This window comes from Blastomyces dermatitidis, assembly GCF_000003525.1.
Source record: "Blastomyces dermatitidis ER-3 genomic scaffold supercont1.4, whole genome shotgun sequence".
Lineage (NCBI taxonomy): Eukaryota > Fungi > Ascomycota > Eurotiomycetes > Onygenales > Ajellomycetaceae > Blastomyces > Blastomyces dermatitidis.
The window spans coordinates 2,230,186-2,246,917 of record NW_025544777.1 but is presented as its reverse complement, the minus strand read 5'-3'; the positions used below and the strand labels follow the sequence as shown (position 1 = coordinate 2,246,917).

At 34.5% G+C, this 16,732-nt stretch overlaps 1 pseudogene across 1 annotated transcript; it reads right to left on the bottom strand.

Annotated features, from left to right (window-relative positions):
* Positions 1-10,469: 10,469 nt before the first annotated feature.
* Positions 10,470-10,558, bottom strand: BDCG_16867 (annotated as a pseudogene). The gene has a single exon. The product of its transcript is annotated as a tRNA-OTHER (tRNA).
* Between the last annotated feature and the right edge of the window lie 6,174 nt (positions 10,559-16,732).

The window sequence follows — 16,732 nt, the reverse complement described above, 5'->3', positions numbered from 1 at the left end:
GCTGTTTAAAGAGAGTGTGCCTGGATTTGAAAAGACTGTGACTGAGAAGATGAATGTTGATAACATCATTGAGATCAGTGATACAGAGAAGAAGGATGATTTGACTATAGTTTTAATGAAGAAAATGTCTACATCTTTCAAGTACAAGGTGTTGAGTCTGATTGCACTGAAACTCTCAAAACATGTTCAAATCAGTAAGTGAGGCATCTCAACACCTGTGAAGATAAGTGATGAGATGAAGACAAGCTGTTCAACTTCTGCTAAGATGATCAATGAGACTAAGATGAGTGATATATGACAGTTGTTGATTCTGTCTTCTAAAGGCTGTACAGTCAATTGTAGAGCTCAAGATCTGAAGATGCTGAGACAGCTGTCTAATCTTGACAAGTATAATCTGAACACTGTTCAGGCTGTGTGAAAGAAACTGAATAAGATAGCTGAGTTTGTCAATGTGATTTCAGCTGTGAAGAATACTGTGACTAATAATCATTTCTTTAAGTTACTCAGTGAAGTGTGTTTCAGTGATCTTGTGAATAAGAGATTGTCGGTGAATGTTGCATTTTGAAACATATATCTCACTGAGCAGGAGGTCAAGCTGCAGGAAGAGCTTGAAGATGATTGATAAGAAGAGATGAGATGAAATGATGAAAAGAGTGAAAGATGATGATTTTCTTATTTTCTTTGTTTTCTCATTCAATAGCTAAAATTAGATTGTAATACATTTTCTTTCTTTCTTTCACTCTGTCTCTATTTTACTTTTCTTTCTATTGTTTACTCAGCTGACTGTGAGACTTCTTGATCATGAAGACCTTGATCAGGTGTGAGATATCTTATGTAATAACTTCAAGAGACTCTCAGATCAGATCTTCATATCTCTTTCACTTAATCTGAAGATAAGTCTTGTCATTCTCTGTGTGCTTTCTTATGATATTTTTAACTTCAAATTATGACTGATCATCAACAAGTACTGATTCTGATGATAAGTGCTTCATATCTGCTTCTATTAATATAATCTTTTTCAGATGAATAATGAAGATTACTGAGTACATTTATCAATCAGCTGACAGTTTCAATTAAAATGCAGCATCTGATACTTTCTGAAGAATGTGAAATAAGCCTATCTGTAAGAGTGATAGCTTGAATATTTCTTTTAATATATAGCTCTTTTGAGCTTTTTGAGTGAGGTTCAAGAAGACTCAATCATCAATCTGAATAGTTGATTGAAAATGAGATCAGTCAAAGAACTCAGTCATTCTAGCTTTTATCAGAGTGTATAAGTCAAGAATATCTTGTCATATTGCATCTTATACAGCAATGAACTCAGCTACATCTAGCAGAGCTTTCTCATTGTTCAATGACAGTCATCTAGACTTTACACCTGTGAGTAATTCAAAGAGAGAGATCATTGCTGACTGTGCAGCTACTGAGTTTAATACTCTTTTCACTTATTCAAGCAGAGCAGTTCAATTTGCTTCATATTTATCTATAAGAAGTGTTCATAATGTGACTTCAACTATGAGATTGATTCACTCACTTTGATCATTTGAGTGAGAATTGTAGACAGTTGTCATTCATGTCTTAATTCTCATGAGTTGAAGAACTGACTTTTAAAATTGTGATGTAAATTTGAGATCTCTATCTGAAATAATCATCAGTGAGAGTTATCAGCAGCAGATCATCTTCTTATAGAAGTCTTTCACTTATCATGAAGCATCTCATTGTTCCTGTTCTGTAATTAGAATTACTGCTTTCAAAAATTTATCTGTGACTGTCAATATAGTGTCATGATTATCACTCATAGATAATTCTGTAATAAAATCAATTGAAAGAACTTTAAACAGTTGTTTTAAGAGTGAGATGAGGTGTAATTTGCTCCCTGACAAGTGATTCAGCAGTTTAACTAGTTGATAATTGAGATATTGTAATAGATGGTTCAGGATTCTCTTTCAGACATGGAAAAGAAAGAAGGACTGATGAATAAGGTTTTTCATTCAATGAAGACCAGGGTGACCTGCTGCATTGTGACACATACAGATGATGTCTCATACCAGTGATTTGAGAATACAGAGATGCAATTCTTTGAAGAACAATAGCCTGTTCTACACTGTAAATGACTGGTATTATTCTTTCTGACTGACCTTGTGAAAGATCTTTCTCAATGCTGAGTCATGAAGAATATCTCAGTATAGTTACTTTTTGAATTCATCAGCAAGCTCTATTACTGTAATTAAAATCATACATATCTTCACTGAAGATATGTGTGTCATCAGTCTGTCTATCTGATTGATGATGACTTGATAAATTTTTTTCTGCTCTTCAGAGAAAATCTCTTCTGAATCATTATCTAGACAGTACAACCTGAATAGAGTGTCAGTATTAGTATGTATGACACTCTTGTGATAGCAGATTGTCATCTGTGAGAGATATGAGCTTAGAACTAAGGCTTAATTCATCAGTCAGTTGCTACAATGATCTATTATCAGTGACTGAAAAGCAGATATAAGAGTAATATGATCTGTGATAACTGTAAACTTACTGTCTAAATACTGTGATAATTTCTGCAGAGCTTATATGAGTTTAAGACACTTCAATTCAGTTATTCAGTAGTGCTTTTCAGCTGTGCTTAATCAGTGAGAGAGAAATAGAACAGGTCTTTCAATATTATTCATTCTGACTTGATGTAGAACTACTTCAATATCTCTTTGCTTACTGATGTTCACGTACAATATGAAGAGACATTTAAAGTCAGAATATGTTCAGGTGAGGGCATTCATCAAGGCTTGCTTTATCATATCAAATGAATGTCTGACTTCTGTGAGCAGAGTGTGAAACTGCAGTGAGTTCTCAAATCTCATTAACTTGATCTTAGCTGTGTATGATGCTCTTTTCTGATCTGTTTTTAAACTGTTATACAGTAACTTGATCTTGAGAGTCTCTAATGCTTTCATCTGATCTGCATAAAAACTGACAAAATTATGATAATAATTGAAGAGGCTGATGATTCCTTCTAGTTCTTCAAGTGTTATAGAGAAGACTAGATTAGTAATAGCAGCTACTTTCTCTTCTTGAGTAGATATGTCTAGTCAGCTGATATGATGACTCAGCAAACACACTGAGAGATACATGAAATGATATTTAGTTAATGACATTGTTATCTCAGATATCTCAAGAGCTGTGAAGACTTGCTGTATATAATGAAAATATTCATTCAGTGAGTGAGAGAAGATGATGATGTCATCTACATAGACTAATATGAATTATCATAGAAATTTCACTAGAATCTTCTTCATACACTGTTGAAAGAACTCAGGCAAGGTTGTCAATCTCATTGTGATAACTGTAAAATGTTCAAGATCTCAGTGCAGAATCATGAATATGATTTTGAAATGATCATTCTGTTCAATTGCTTATTGAAAGAAGTCTTGACAGATATTCATGAATAAGAATACTATAGAACTGCTGAGTGATTGCAATACATCTTATTGTATTAATAGAGAATATGCATTGAGAAGTAAGTATGTGTTTACTTTTTACAAATCAATCATCACTCTCAGCTTTCTTCTAAGTCAGATCACAAAGGTGAGTGAAGCAATGAGATTTCTGTCTTCAAGGAAAACACATTCAATTCTTCTATCTTACAGAAGTGGGTTCAGAATCTGATCAGTGACTTTGTGATCTCTTCAAGACAGAGAATAGAGTCTCTGTTTCAGGCTGAAAAAGTTGCTCTCATCAATGAATCACAGTAGTATCTTAATATCATCTGAAAATAAGCCTAGGCTGAAGCTAAATAGTTTGTGATGTCAGTCAATGATCATTTGAATGACTGCTCAGTCTTCTGCTACTCAGTGATCTGATATGTCTGCTTGAACTCACTCAGTGAGAGTGTCTGCTGTGGAAATTTGAAGTGAATTATTCTGATCTTCTGCATCTGTCAAATGTAATTCAATGTATGAGATAGAAAACAGAGATTCTTCTCAGTCAGAATGATGAATGATATCAGCATTAGCAGTATAAATAACAATCTTCTTCTGCTATCAGAGCAGCTGTGAGTTTGACAGGCATCTACCCGCGTGGATAGTGTCTCTGATGATCTTGATATTTATGAAATATCTTCTGTGAAATGTAACAAGTTCACTGTGAACATTGATAGTTGCTTTCACTAATAATAATACATCATTAGCTATGATTATATTACATCTGAGATATCACACTAAGTGGAATTTGTCTTCAACAATGAAAAGAGAATCATCATCTACTCTCAAGATAAGATCTGTTGTTATGAATAGGTTTGATTCATCAGCTTCTGAGCCAACTTCTTGAATGTTCACATGTTGATCATGCAGCATAGAGGCCAGTCAACAATGAAGAAAGAATAGGTTTGCTATTATTATGTCAATAAGTGATATACCCGCATCTGTATTCATGTAAACAGAGAGATCACCTTGTGATGTAATAACAGAAATGATGAGAAAGATGTAAGACAAATACTGTAGTTCACTAATGTATTCTTGATCACTTATAGAGATATCACACACTGTAACTGTATATATGTCAGCATTAAAGATGTTCTGATAATCATCTGAGAAAATGTCTGTAGATGAGATGAGTCTCTCAGTATCTATCTCACTGATTATTTTTTCAACTCACTGTCAGAATCTAGACTGAGATCTAGATTCAGCAGCTTATTGTCATCTTCTCTAATACTCTTCAGTTTGACTTGATTCACTGAATGATTGCTGTTCTCCTCTTTTTTAAGGCAGTGATTAATGTAATGAGAGTCTTCACAGATGTAGCACTCTGCTACAGGCACTGACAGTCTTCCTTCTTCTGTTATACACTGAATCAGTAACTTACTCATTGTGAAGACACTTGTGAAAATCACTGTCATCTCTGTGATAGACACAGATAGCTTTGTAGCTTCTGTCTGCTTGAACAGAGAGATGTGATACAGATGATGATTATTATTCTGTTCAAAATGTCTGGAACTACACATGTAGTCAGTGAATTGAGTCTTCTGATCAGTTCAGATGCATCAGGCAGCTAACTCATTATCTTTAATTCATTATTAGAAGTCATTCAATTGTTCAGTGAGAACAAGCAGTGTGATTAAGAAAAGATTGAACTCTAAATTCTCTCACAAGAGTCTCTTTATTATAATGAGATCAGAGATTGCAGCAGCTTGCAGTAAGTTAATCTTCTATGAAATGTATAATATCAGAGACAGTTCATCTGACTTCTTAAAGGAAAAATGCAGAGTCTGAGCTTTCATTCAAGCTTCTTCTTCTGATAGCTGAAACTCGTGTTTTAACTCATTGATAATAATAGAGAGGGAGACATTCATATTCTTTCTCATTTCAATAGACAGACTGTTATACCATTTCAATGCCTGATTCTTCAGATATAGAGAAAACATGTGAAGAACTGTGTCATCTCTCTCCTGTATGACAATGAATTTCAAGTAACTGATAAACATTATTATATCTGTTTTCACTGAGTTGAATAGCATGATATTATCAGCCTGTAATCTTGCTGATCTATCATCACTTCATACAGATGAACAGAGTTCACTATCAAGTGAAAGATCAAGATTGTTATGAGTGAGTATCTGATCTCTGCACATCTGATTTCTCTCTGAGTCATAAGTAAAATGCGCAGTGTCAGCTTCTCTGAGGAAATTAATCCTGTCTCTTATTAGATTATAACAGTGCATTCTGCCTTCAGCATCACATGATTCTCATGAAATTGTCAGCATTTATCAGGTTCTAGAAGATGATTTGAAGCCTTTCTCAAAGAAGACATCTAATTGCTGTGCAGACTCATTGAGAGAATCATCAGCTTTAACATCTGTTCTGTTAATCTGAGCTGAATAATCTGTCTGCTGACAACAGTTCAGCTTCTATCTTTGAGTGATGAGTGTGACTTCCTCAGCATGAAAGCTATTTCACACTTCTGTCAATCTGCTTCTTTCATCTGTCAATTGTTTAAGATTCTCTTGAAGTTTGCTGACATATTCATCAACAAGAGCAGTACACTCATTCAACTGCTTCTTTTACTGATCAAGCTGATGTTTATATTCATTGAGCTCACTCTCTTATCAGGCCAGTCAGGCTTCTAGCTATTCTAACTTCTCAATTATATCTAGTATTACTGCTTCATCAGAAGGAGCGCGGTTCTGATGATTGAATTTATGAAAGCTTAAGGCTATCAAATCTCTCTTCTTAGTATTCTTTGTGATATCTGTGTGAAAGACCTGTAATCAGAGATCAATGACATTCTTTTATTTCACTATCAGAGTGAAGTTAAGAGCTGTTTTTATATTGTTATAACACCTGACTGATACACTCACAAGAATGTCTTCTGCTTTGATATGATTGTACAGTATCACTTGACTTTTGATACTCTTATACTGTCTGTCTGTGTTTCATCAGACTTCTGCAATCATAATAGCATGCTTTTCAGTTATTGCTTGTGAGTAAGTTTGTCCTGAGTCAGGTTCATCAGTGAATTCTTGAGTGAATCATTTGATTTCACTGATGAGCTTATTCAGTTCAGCAGAAGAGAGTGACTGATAGAAGCTACTCTGAGTGATTTGTTCATTCTGCTTCATTATTGTGACAGGGCTGACAAAGTTGTATAAGAATGTGAAGATGAGTTTACTGCAACTGTGATCACATTCTAGACTGATCACTAGTGCTATGATGTTCTGAAGTGAAAGATGCTCAAATAATCATTAGTCAGACCTATTATCAGCTGTAGTATTAAATGAGATAGATTCAAATAACTGCAGGTCAGATCAATCACTAGCTGCAGCATTGAAAGAAGATAGAGTAACTAATCAGACTGATTACTGACTAGTCAATTCTCAGTATTCACAGCTCAGTTCAATCATCAGTACTACATATATTGAGAACAGAGTAAAAGTTAAAGAGGCTAGAAGAACTTGATTCTTAATAAGACATGCTATCAAATTGTAGTGTACACTGCTATATAGAGTCAGATATAAGGGTAAAAACTTGTCTTATTCTCTTAAAGATGAGAGATGAGTGTACACTCTTATATATACAGTGATTGTTCTATAGAGATTAGCTCTTGTAGAAGAAGTGATTATCTATGAAGAGAAGAACAGAGACTCTGTAGAGAAGAAGTAAATGCTCTCATAGAAGAAGTGATCACATATGAAGAAAAGAATGAAGACTCTGTAGAGAAGAAGTGAAAGCTCTTATAGAAGAAGCAATCGCATATGAAGAAAAGAGCAGAGAGAGAAGATAGAAGCAGAAGCTTCAGAAAACAGTAAGAGATGAAGCAGAAGCTAGAGCTGAATAGAGAATTGACTTGAATAGAGAGCGGAAGCACGTCACAAAACTATTCAATTTTATTCTAAATCATTCAATTCTTCTCACACAACAAGTATGCAACTCAAATCAGTTAATAAAGAGTGTAAAAAAGAATTAAGTATGAATAAAAGCTCTTCAGTCACTGAAAAAGTAATTCTTACTTAAAAGAATATGAAATTATGACAGAAAACAACTCTGTTTTTAATTCTTTGTAAGAATATTGTGTAAAACTCAGAGAAAAACACCTTACCTTTTCAAGAGAAGTAAAAAACTATTTCTAAGATCTTTTTTTTTTTTTTGCATTAACTGCTGCAGAAGAATGAGATAGAAACTGCTAAGATATACACTACTGTATACTCTCTATCAAGACTTTTCCTCTTCAGAGTCTTGATATTATAGAGAATATAAGTCTGTTTCTATATAATAATATAAATATTGCTAGCAGAATGTAGAGGAACTGGTTATTTATATCTTAAAATAGAAGACTTTGTCAATGATTATATTAATATAGAGTTAATTCTCAAATTCAATAGAAATCTAGTGTTGCTGTTCTCAATCCCTTGCAGAATCTATTGAATATTGAGGTATTAAAACTAGATTTAATATATCTCACTGTGCAGGGATCAAAGGCTCAGTCAGACCTTGAAATATACTGATTTTATAGTTGTTGTGTCTGCCGATTATGTATCAAGTACAGTTGCTGAGGTATCTTTTTGTACTTTTCTGTTGAGAATGAGCCAGATTGAGAGAAGTGGTATGAGGGTGAGACTCAGCATTGATGTCTAGATACACTGAGGACAGACCGCGGAGGTTGCACTTCAGAAGTGGCTGTTGATTATGTGCTTAATATTATTGCTGAGATATCTTTTTGTATTTTTCTGCTGAGGATGGGCCAGATTGAGAAGGGCGGTACGAGGGTGGGACTTGGCGTTGGTGTTTTGGAACATCAAAGATGGACAGGGTTTTCGCGGAGGTCGTGTTACGGGATGAAGATTAACTTTACCAGGGTGGATAGCAGCAGTATACTAGATCATATTGGAACTGAATCTTGAAGAAGAAGAAGAGGAAGAAGCTATCTAAGCTAGAGATGAGTAGTGAGTGAATATGAGGTGGTGAGGCTTGTGTGGGTCACCTGACCATGCCCTATGCCCTAAGATTCTTATATTCTGTCTTCTCATCTTCACCGCGGGTCCTTCCTTCTGTGGTTAAAAATACATACATATGTGATACATTAATATTTGTGATTCATTGCTAGTGAGATGAGCCCTGCCCTAGTTACAGCTGGTGGGAATTCATTGCTAGTGAGATAAGCCCTGCTCTAGTCATAGTCAGTGAGACAAGCTCTGCTCTGAAGTTTCTAGCAGAACATGCTCTGTTCTAGAGGTTGCAGTAGTGAGAACTCTCAGCTCTACTATGTATTAGAATTATATGCTAGCAGGACAAGCTCTGCCCTAGATTCAGTGCTGATTGTTGTATTAGATTACTGTGTTAATATTATTGTGACTTATAATATTGAACTTGAAATGAAAGAAGTATACCTGCTTAATTAATTGTTTCAGCTGACATGCTGAGAATGATGTTACTGAGTGAGAGAGACTGCAGCTGATATGAGTAGTACTTGTAGAAGATCTCTATATGTGGTTGAGCATTGATGAGATGAGCAGAGTTCATTCACTCATTGAACTGAGATTCTTTTTCAAGTCAGTGTATGAGAAACTTGACTTTGTTTTCTCTTGTAAGTTTCATATCTAGAATCTCATCAATGTTATAGTCTTCATCTGCATTGTCTATCTCTGAGTGAATGATCTCTGAGAGTATGTGATTGTTATTGATTTCTGTGACTCTGTGAGATTCTAGAAGAAAGATATGAAAAACATCATATATATAGTATGATGAGAATAGTGATAGTTTGTAGACTTAAGTGTCAATACATTTTTACACTGTGAAGAATTCTAGAAACTTATGATTTAACTTCTTATTGAGATGTCTTATTTTTATATTTTTATCATTGAGAAAGACTAGATCTTCTTCTTTGAATTCTTGAGAATTGTCACAGATATAGTAAGTCATGAGATCTTAGATATGTAGTAGATGAAAGTAAGCCTCTTCTTGAGCTTCTCTGATTAGTACCGCGTGGCATTTGATGCCTGAGTGATTCAATTCTGAGACTGAGAAGTCAGGTATAGTCAGCAGTGATGAATGATGTTCTAGATTTATGAAAAAGAGTGTGATATTTAGTACTGAATGAACTGAATTACTGTATACAAACTCTGTAAAAGCTAGGAGATTCACTCAGTTTGTTTAAAGATAGTCTATATAAAGATGAATATAGATTTCTAACTCTCAGTTCTGTCTTTCTGTTTATTCATTAGTCTGTGAATAATATACTGTTGAAAGTCTGTGATCTGTGCTCAGAGTTTGTGAGAGAGTTTGTTAAAATTCTGAGATGAATAGGTGATCTCTATCTGAGATGAGAATAGCAGACATGTTATGTAGATGAACTATATTATTGATGAAAAGATGAGTGAGTGTCTCTGAAGTAATATTGATAACTATAGATATATAGTATGATCTCTTTGACTATTTGCAGATAATAATTAGAATGATATCAAAGATGACTTCTATTACTGTGCAGAGTGATTTAGAAAGATTAATGATAAAGTTAAGTGTGACTGTATATCAGTTAGCATTTGAAATGAGAACTGATGTTAGCTTATTGTATGTGTAATGTGATATAGGTTTTGCATGCTTGCATGTCTCACATCTCTTACAATATTCATCAATTTCTTGATACATGTGAGATCAATAGAACCAGTGTTGAATTAGGCTGTATGTTTAACAGGAATCAGAGTTATTATTATTATTATTATTCTTCTATTATACTCATATGCAAGCGGAGCTTATGATGAGTCCTTGTGTGATGTTAAATACAGGTCAAGTGTTGATTATACAGGAGGAAATACAGGTGTTGAGACCACGCCAAGATAACAAGAACATAGGAAAATACAAAGGAGTGACAATTAGATACATGCGATAATAACTTCTCAGCCCAGGAACATAGAGCGATTCATTGAAGCGATTTGTACACCTCTGTATTTATTAGGAACCTGAGGTGCTTGAGTTCCGGATTTAATGTATCCCCTGCAGGTTTCGAACCCACGCACCTTGGTTTCCCACGCCAAGGTGCTACCAGGTGGCCGCATTAACCATTCGGCCACCGGGGCACAGGAATCAGAGTGACCAGTAGTGAGAGTATCATGAAAGTGTTCTAGAAGAAGTTACTTTGTAAGAAGATGTTCAGAGACTACAATGTGATTCTGATAGAAAAGCAGTTCATTTTCAATAGCTCAATTCTCTAGATGATTGTGATCAGTAAGAGAGATAAGAGATTCAAGATTCTCTGAGAGATGCTGATATATGATGTCTAGAAGTGAGCTGGAAGTGAAGTCATCACTATAATGCATGTCTGCAGCTATTGACATAGCAGCTATTCTGACTTGATGAAGATGATTTTGTGATCTGTTCAGAAAGTGATGAAAATTGTTATTAAGCTCTATCAGCTTCTCTGACTTTGATCTGTAGTCTGAGTGCTGGCTAGAGACATCTGCTGGGTTTTTATAGCCTTTCTTATACTTAATAACAATGTCTAGCTCACTCAGATGCTGTGCTCAGCAGACCTGATAATGACTGAGTACTTTGATTGTTAGAAAGAGAAGAAGATTGTTATGATCACTGTAAATAACTGTTTCATAATAATTACTCTGTATGAAGTGACTTCAATGTCTGATTAACTCTATAATAGTCAGCATTTTCTGATCATATATGCTGTAATTATGTTCTGCATTTATCATTTTTCTGCTGTAGAATGTAACTGAGTGTAGATGTTTATCTACTTCTTTCTGTATAAGAATTTCACTTATGATGTAGTCACTGATATTGCAGAAGATTATGATTCCTAGTTCATCAGAGTAGAAGATGAGAAGAGAGATCTTGATAAATTCATCTTTCAGCAGCTGAAAACTGAAGCCTTCAGTGTCTGTTCATTGAAAGATCTTGTTGACTTTCAGCAGGTTTGTCATTGATAGAGCAACTTTGCTATAGCAGTGTATGAAGTGATGATAGAAGTTACAGAATTCTAGAAATTTGTGAATATCTTAAATAGATCTAGAGGTGAGTCATGATACTATAGCTTCTACATGCTTTGAGTTCATTCTTGTGCTGTGATAACTGATTATATAGCTCACAAAGTTAATTTCTTCCTGTAGAAAGCAGTATTTGAAGAGGTTGTATATCAGCTGAGCCTGCCTGAGTTTCTGAAGCATCTTCTGAACATGTTGTCAATGAGTCTCTGAACTGTCATCTTTTGTGTATATAATAACATCATCTATGTAGACCACAGTGAATTTATCTATGTATGAGAGAAGAGCTGTCTGAATATACTGTTGAAAGTGGCTGAAGAAGTTGCAGAGGCTGAAGAGAATAATCAGATATTCATAATTTTCATAACATATTTTAAAAGCTGTGAGATGTTTGTAACCCTCTGCAATTTGTAGCAGATGAAAGATGTGAATCAGATCTAGCTTTGTGACTCAGTGAATTCTGTTAAATCTTTTCAGAAGCTCTGAAATTAGAGATATTATATATTGATTTTTGACTGTGATTGTATTTAGATTTCTGTAGTCAATATAAAATCTTTTAGAGCTGTTCTTCTTGAGAGTGAATAATACTGAGAATGCATGAGAGCTTTTACTAGACTGAATGAATCCTTATTTCAAATTCTTATCAATGTACTTCTTCAGAAGCTGTAGTTTCTTCTCACTCATGTTATATAGTGAACTCTTCTTGAGAGTCTTATCATTTATTAAAGTTATCTTCATGTCTGCATCAGAATGAGAGAGAAGAGAGTTTGCTGTGAGTAGATGAAAAACATTCTGAAAATTCTCTAACTGAGATGGCAGAGTGTCTGGTGCTAATTGTGTTAGTTCAGAGAATTGTAATCAGGCTATGATGAGAATCATTTCCTCTCTGAGGAATTTTCATGGCAGAATATCTTCTGCATCTTGTTGATGTACCTGGAATCTGTTGAATATCTGGCCTGTGTTTCAATGAATGTCGGGGTTCGTGTTATGTAGCCAGGGCATGCCTAGGATAAGAGGTAAGGCCATTGACATAGAATGGAAGTAGTGTGTGATTAGCTGTTCATCAGGGTTTGACAGAGTAAGTTTGTAAATAAAGAGAGCTGTTTGATATGAGTGATGCTGTAGGTTCTTCAGAGAGATCTCTGTTACTGATATTTTAACAGCATTTAATACTTCTGTTACTTTTGAGGTTATGATATTTGACTCTGTGTCAGAGTCAACTAATGCTGGGAGGATAATGCAGCTGAGGTATTTTATGTTAGAAAGAGTGTTGTAGATGTGATGTATAAGGCATATTATATTGTTGAGAGCTGGGATGATATTGGGAATTGATATGTCATAGTGAATGACCTTCATGGATAAGATGTATTCATCAATCTGCTGAGTGAAGAGGTTGACTTGAGACTTGTTAGTGTATATAGCCGCCCCTAGTGATGTGCTGATTTGTTTTTTGATTTTGAAGAGGAGAATGAAGAGCGTGTGACAGCATGACCTGAGAAGACTGTGCATGAGTGATTATTGATGATCACAGATATAGAAGTACTCTGGCAGTTACAGATCTCTACAGATGAGTGTATAGAGGCTGACATTAGATAAGTGCAGCATTCTGCTGTTCAGTGTCTCATTTGTCTGTATCAGATGCAGACCTCTTCATGTTGATGTTTTCAGTATTCATTGTCTGTGATGTTCAGATTCTTGTTGCTACTATATGATGACCTGAAATGACCTCTGTTGACAGTGATGTTAGAGATTGTATTATCTCATGTAAAATTGAATTTAACTTAGTGATTCTGTGAGATGAGTTGATATGACATGAAAATGTGACTCTCTGTTATTGTGATTGCCTTCTTTCATTCAGTGAAGAATGCTGATCAAGTATTAAAGTAAGCTTGATTAATCTGATGAAGAATTGATGTTGTCAACTTGATATGAAATGTGATACATAGTGTAGAATCATTTCACTTCAAGTCTGCTGTAATAGTCTTGAAGTTGACAATGAAGTTCACAGTATATTAATTGTATTGCATACAAAGAAAGTTTATTTGTAGCTCTGTAGTGAGAGTTATGTTAATCTTCTGATAGTTGTCACAGAGTCATATCTTCAGAATGTCTCAGGTGATGACATGCATATCATGTTTCATTTGCATTCACTGAACACATTAACAAATCTTAGAGCTAAGGTAGCTGATGCTGAAAGAGATTTTGAAGACTTCATTGATAATGAGATGTTCATGAATGTTGTCATTCATATTCAGTAGTCAGAAATGAATGTCACTAGTCTCATTAAAGATGTCTGATTCATGCAATTTCACCTTAGTAACAGTGATCATGAGTTGGTGATGAATCTGAGCTGAAGGCGCGTCTTTCATGTGAGTGATGACTTTCAGTGTTTTCAAATGTCAGGTCAGTTGTATATTGACATCAGTCATTTGACAGTTCTGAGTGATTAGTTCATTGACTTGATCTGTAAGAGCTTGAATTTGTGTGATTTGACTGAGTGTCATTTTTTTTTGCTGCAGAACACTGTGTATAAAGATGTAGAGAAAAAAAAAAAAATGCTGCAGATCTATGACTGGTAGTGAGATGAGAAGATTCAGTAATGTTACAGAATGAAGATTAACTTTACCAGAGTGAATAGCAGCAGTATACTAGATCATATTGAAACTGAATCTTGAAGAAGAAGAAGAGAAAGAAGCTATCTAAGCTAGAGATGAGTAGTGAGTGAATATAAGGTGGTGAGGCTTGTGTGAGTCACCTGATCATGCCCTATGCCCTAAGATTCTTATAGGTCGCTTCTCAGATATCTCCACAACTACAGATCGGGGATCTTCCAAAATCGAGAAGATTGATGCATATGGCTAGGTCTCTTCACCTTACAATTTGTATGGCAATTTGGCCCGGGGTTGTGGTGTGGTAGGGGAGAATGAGGGATAATCCCACGCAGGAGTTCTGAACGACGTCTGGTTCACGTTTGGCTGGATAACTCCACCACCACACGGGGTATGCGGTCGGCGATGGGGTCAAAATGCTCGTATGATCGAGGGCTTTTCGATGGATCTATCGGCGGGTTCTTATTCGAAAAATCGAGCGAGTTCGTGGTGAAGCGGTTGGTTGGTTGTCAGAAGTTTACATTAAATGTACTGAGAGAATACAAGAAATCAGAATAAGTGAATATAATAATCTCTTACTTGAAGAATAGCAAGATATTGAATAATAAGTATCTTATAAAAGTAGTAGAAGAGATACTTCTGAACTTCAAGCTGAGAAAATTAGAAAATTAGAAAATGATGTTATGCTTTACTATGATCTAGAATATGCAGAAACTCTCTATCTAGAATATTTATTTAAATATGACTTAGTGACTTGCATGCACAAGGAATTCAGTTACTTAGAAAGCTCTGAACTTATAAATGTACTCAAATCAAGAGTGTACTGATCAAGCATGACTGAGAATATTCAGATATACACTCACAAGTGTCTGAATTGCCAGATTGTGAAAGAATCTAAGAAAGAGTTAGAATATGAGAAAGTGCAACATCAGATAAAGTGTATGATATAACTATTCAAATGATGAGAAGTGAACCTCATAGACATACTACTATGAATATTAAATGAAAATTGATGAATAATTACTGCTATTAATTATGCTACTGACTGATCAGTTATGAAAGCAGTTTCAGAGATGATAGAGAAGATGATGATAAAGTTTCTATATAATAAGATTTATATCAACTATGAAATACTGTATGAGATTTTAACTGATAATGATGCAAATCTCATAGAAGAAGTAGTGAGGCATTTTATAAGCCAGTTACAGATAAGACATTGTAGAATAACATTATATCATCTGCAGATGAATAAGAAGATGAAACACTGAAATGAAATCTTGAGTAACATGCTGACAAAATATCTAGTGAGCAAGTCTATGAGACTATGAGATGAATATCTCAGACAGGCACTATTAGTCACACAGATTTAACAGCATGCAGTCTTTAAGTGTTTACCATTCTATCTGTTGTATGAATTGCATCCGCGCATCCTGGAGAATGCTTCAGAAAAGATGAGAGAGAGAACAGCAGTTACAGACACAATAGTCACAGATGCAGCAGTCATGAATACAGCAGTCACAGATGCAGAATCAAGATTGAAAGAGATCAGTCACACACGTGCAAAAGCTAATAAGTTACTTCTGAATTAAGCAATTTAATTGAAAAGAATACAAGACTCACTAGTTAAGGAATTGATTCTCAAGATGAAAACATGAGTTCTCATACATAATAAGAGTTTTGAGAAGTTTCAACCTAGATGATTTAAACTATATAAAATACTCAAATCAGATTCTCTGAGAACATACACATTGAAAGAATCAGAGAAACAGATCTTATACAACTTAATAAATAATTCATATCTTATAAAAGTAAAGATATAAGATCTGAGTGAATTATAATCATTTACAGCACTATCATCAGCATTGAAAAAGAAGAGACTTATAATTAAAAAGCCTTGCAAAGTAAGAGGAATCATAGACACTTACAAATCAGATAATCTCACTTATTTCAATCTTTTAATGATTATAAGAAAAGAATGAGAAGAAATGAAGAAATCAGATGAACACTACACTTTAATAAGTGATGAGACTGTAGCTGATTGTATGATAACTATTATTATTATTATTATTCTTCAATTATAGATGTATGCAGTCAGAGACTATGACATCTACCTGAGAACTTTAGTTCTCAGGGTTTTTTCTATGTCTGTAAAGTTAACTATTGTACATTCATCAATTTCAGATATGCAAAATCAGAAAATTCCAGCCCAGAATACAAAAACTGTTTACAAATTGCAGTGTTTTAACATCTTTTGATACTTTGAAACCATTTGACAATATCATGACAAAAGAAAAGAGAGAAAGAACACAGTCTCAAAGATAGACACATTAAATAGATAGATAGAAAGAAATTGAAAGGAAAAGATACAGAAAAAGAAAAAGTAAAGAGAGACTATAACAAAACAAATTCTTAAAAGAGAGTGTATAGCTGTTTTAACAGACTATATCTGATTGATTTCCTCCTCTTCATATTCAGATAATTCTGAATTTAGCCATTTTCTTGTAGCTGCTTGAGTTTCTGATAGAAAGTCTATTAAGTATTTAATTCCTGTCTCAGTTGAGAATAAGAATCTCATATTTAATTGATTTAGATCATACTTCTCTTTCAATCTGGCTCTGAGACTATTGTATAATGCACAGTGCATTATAAT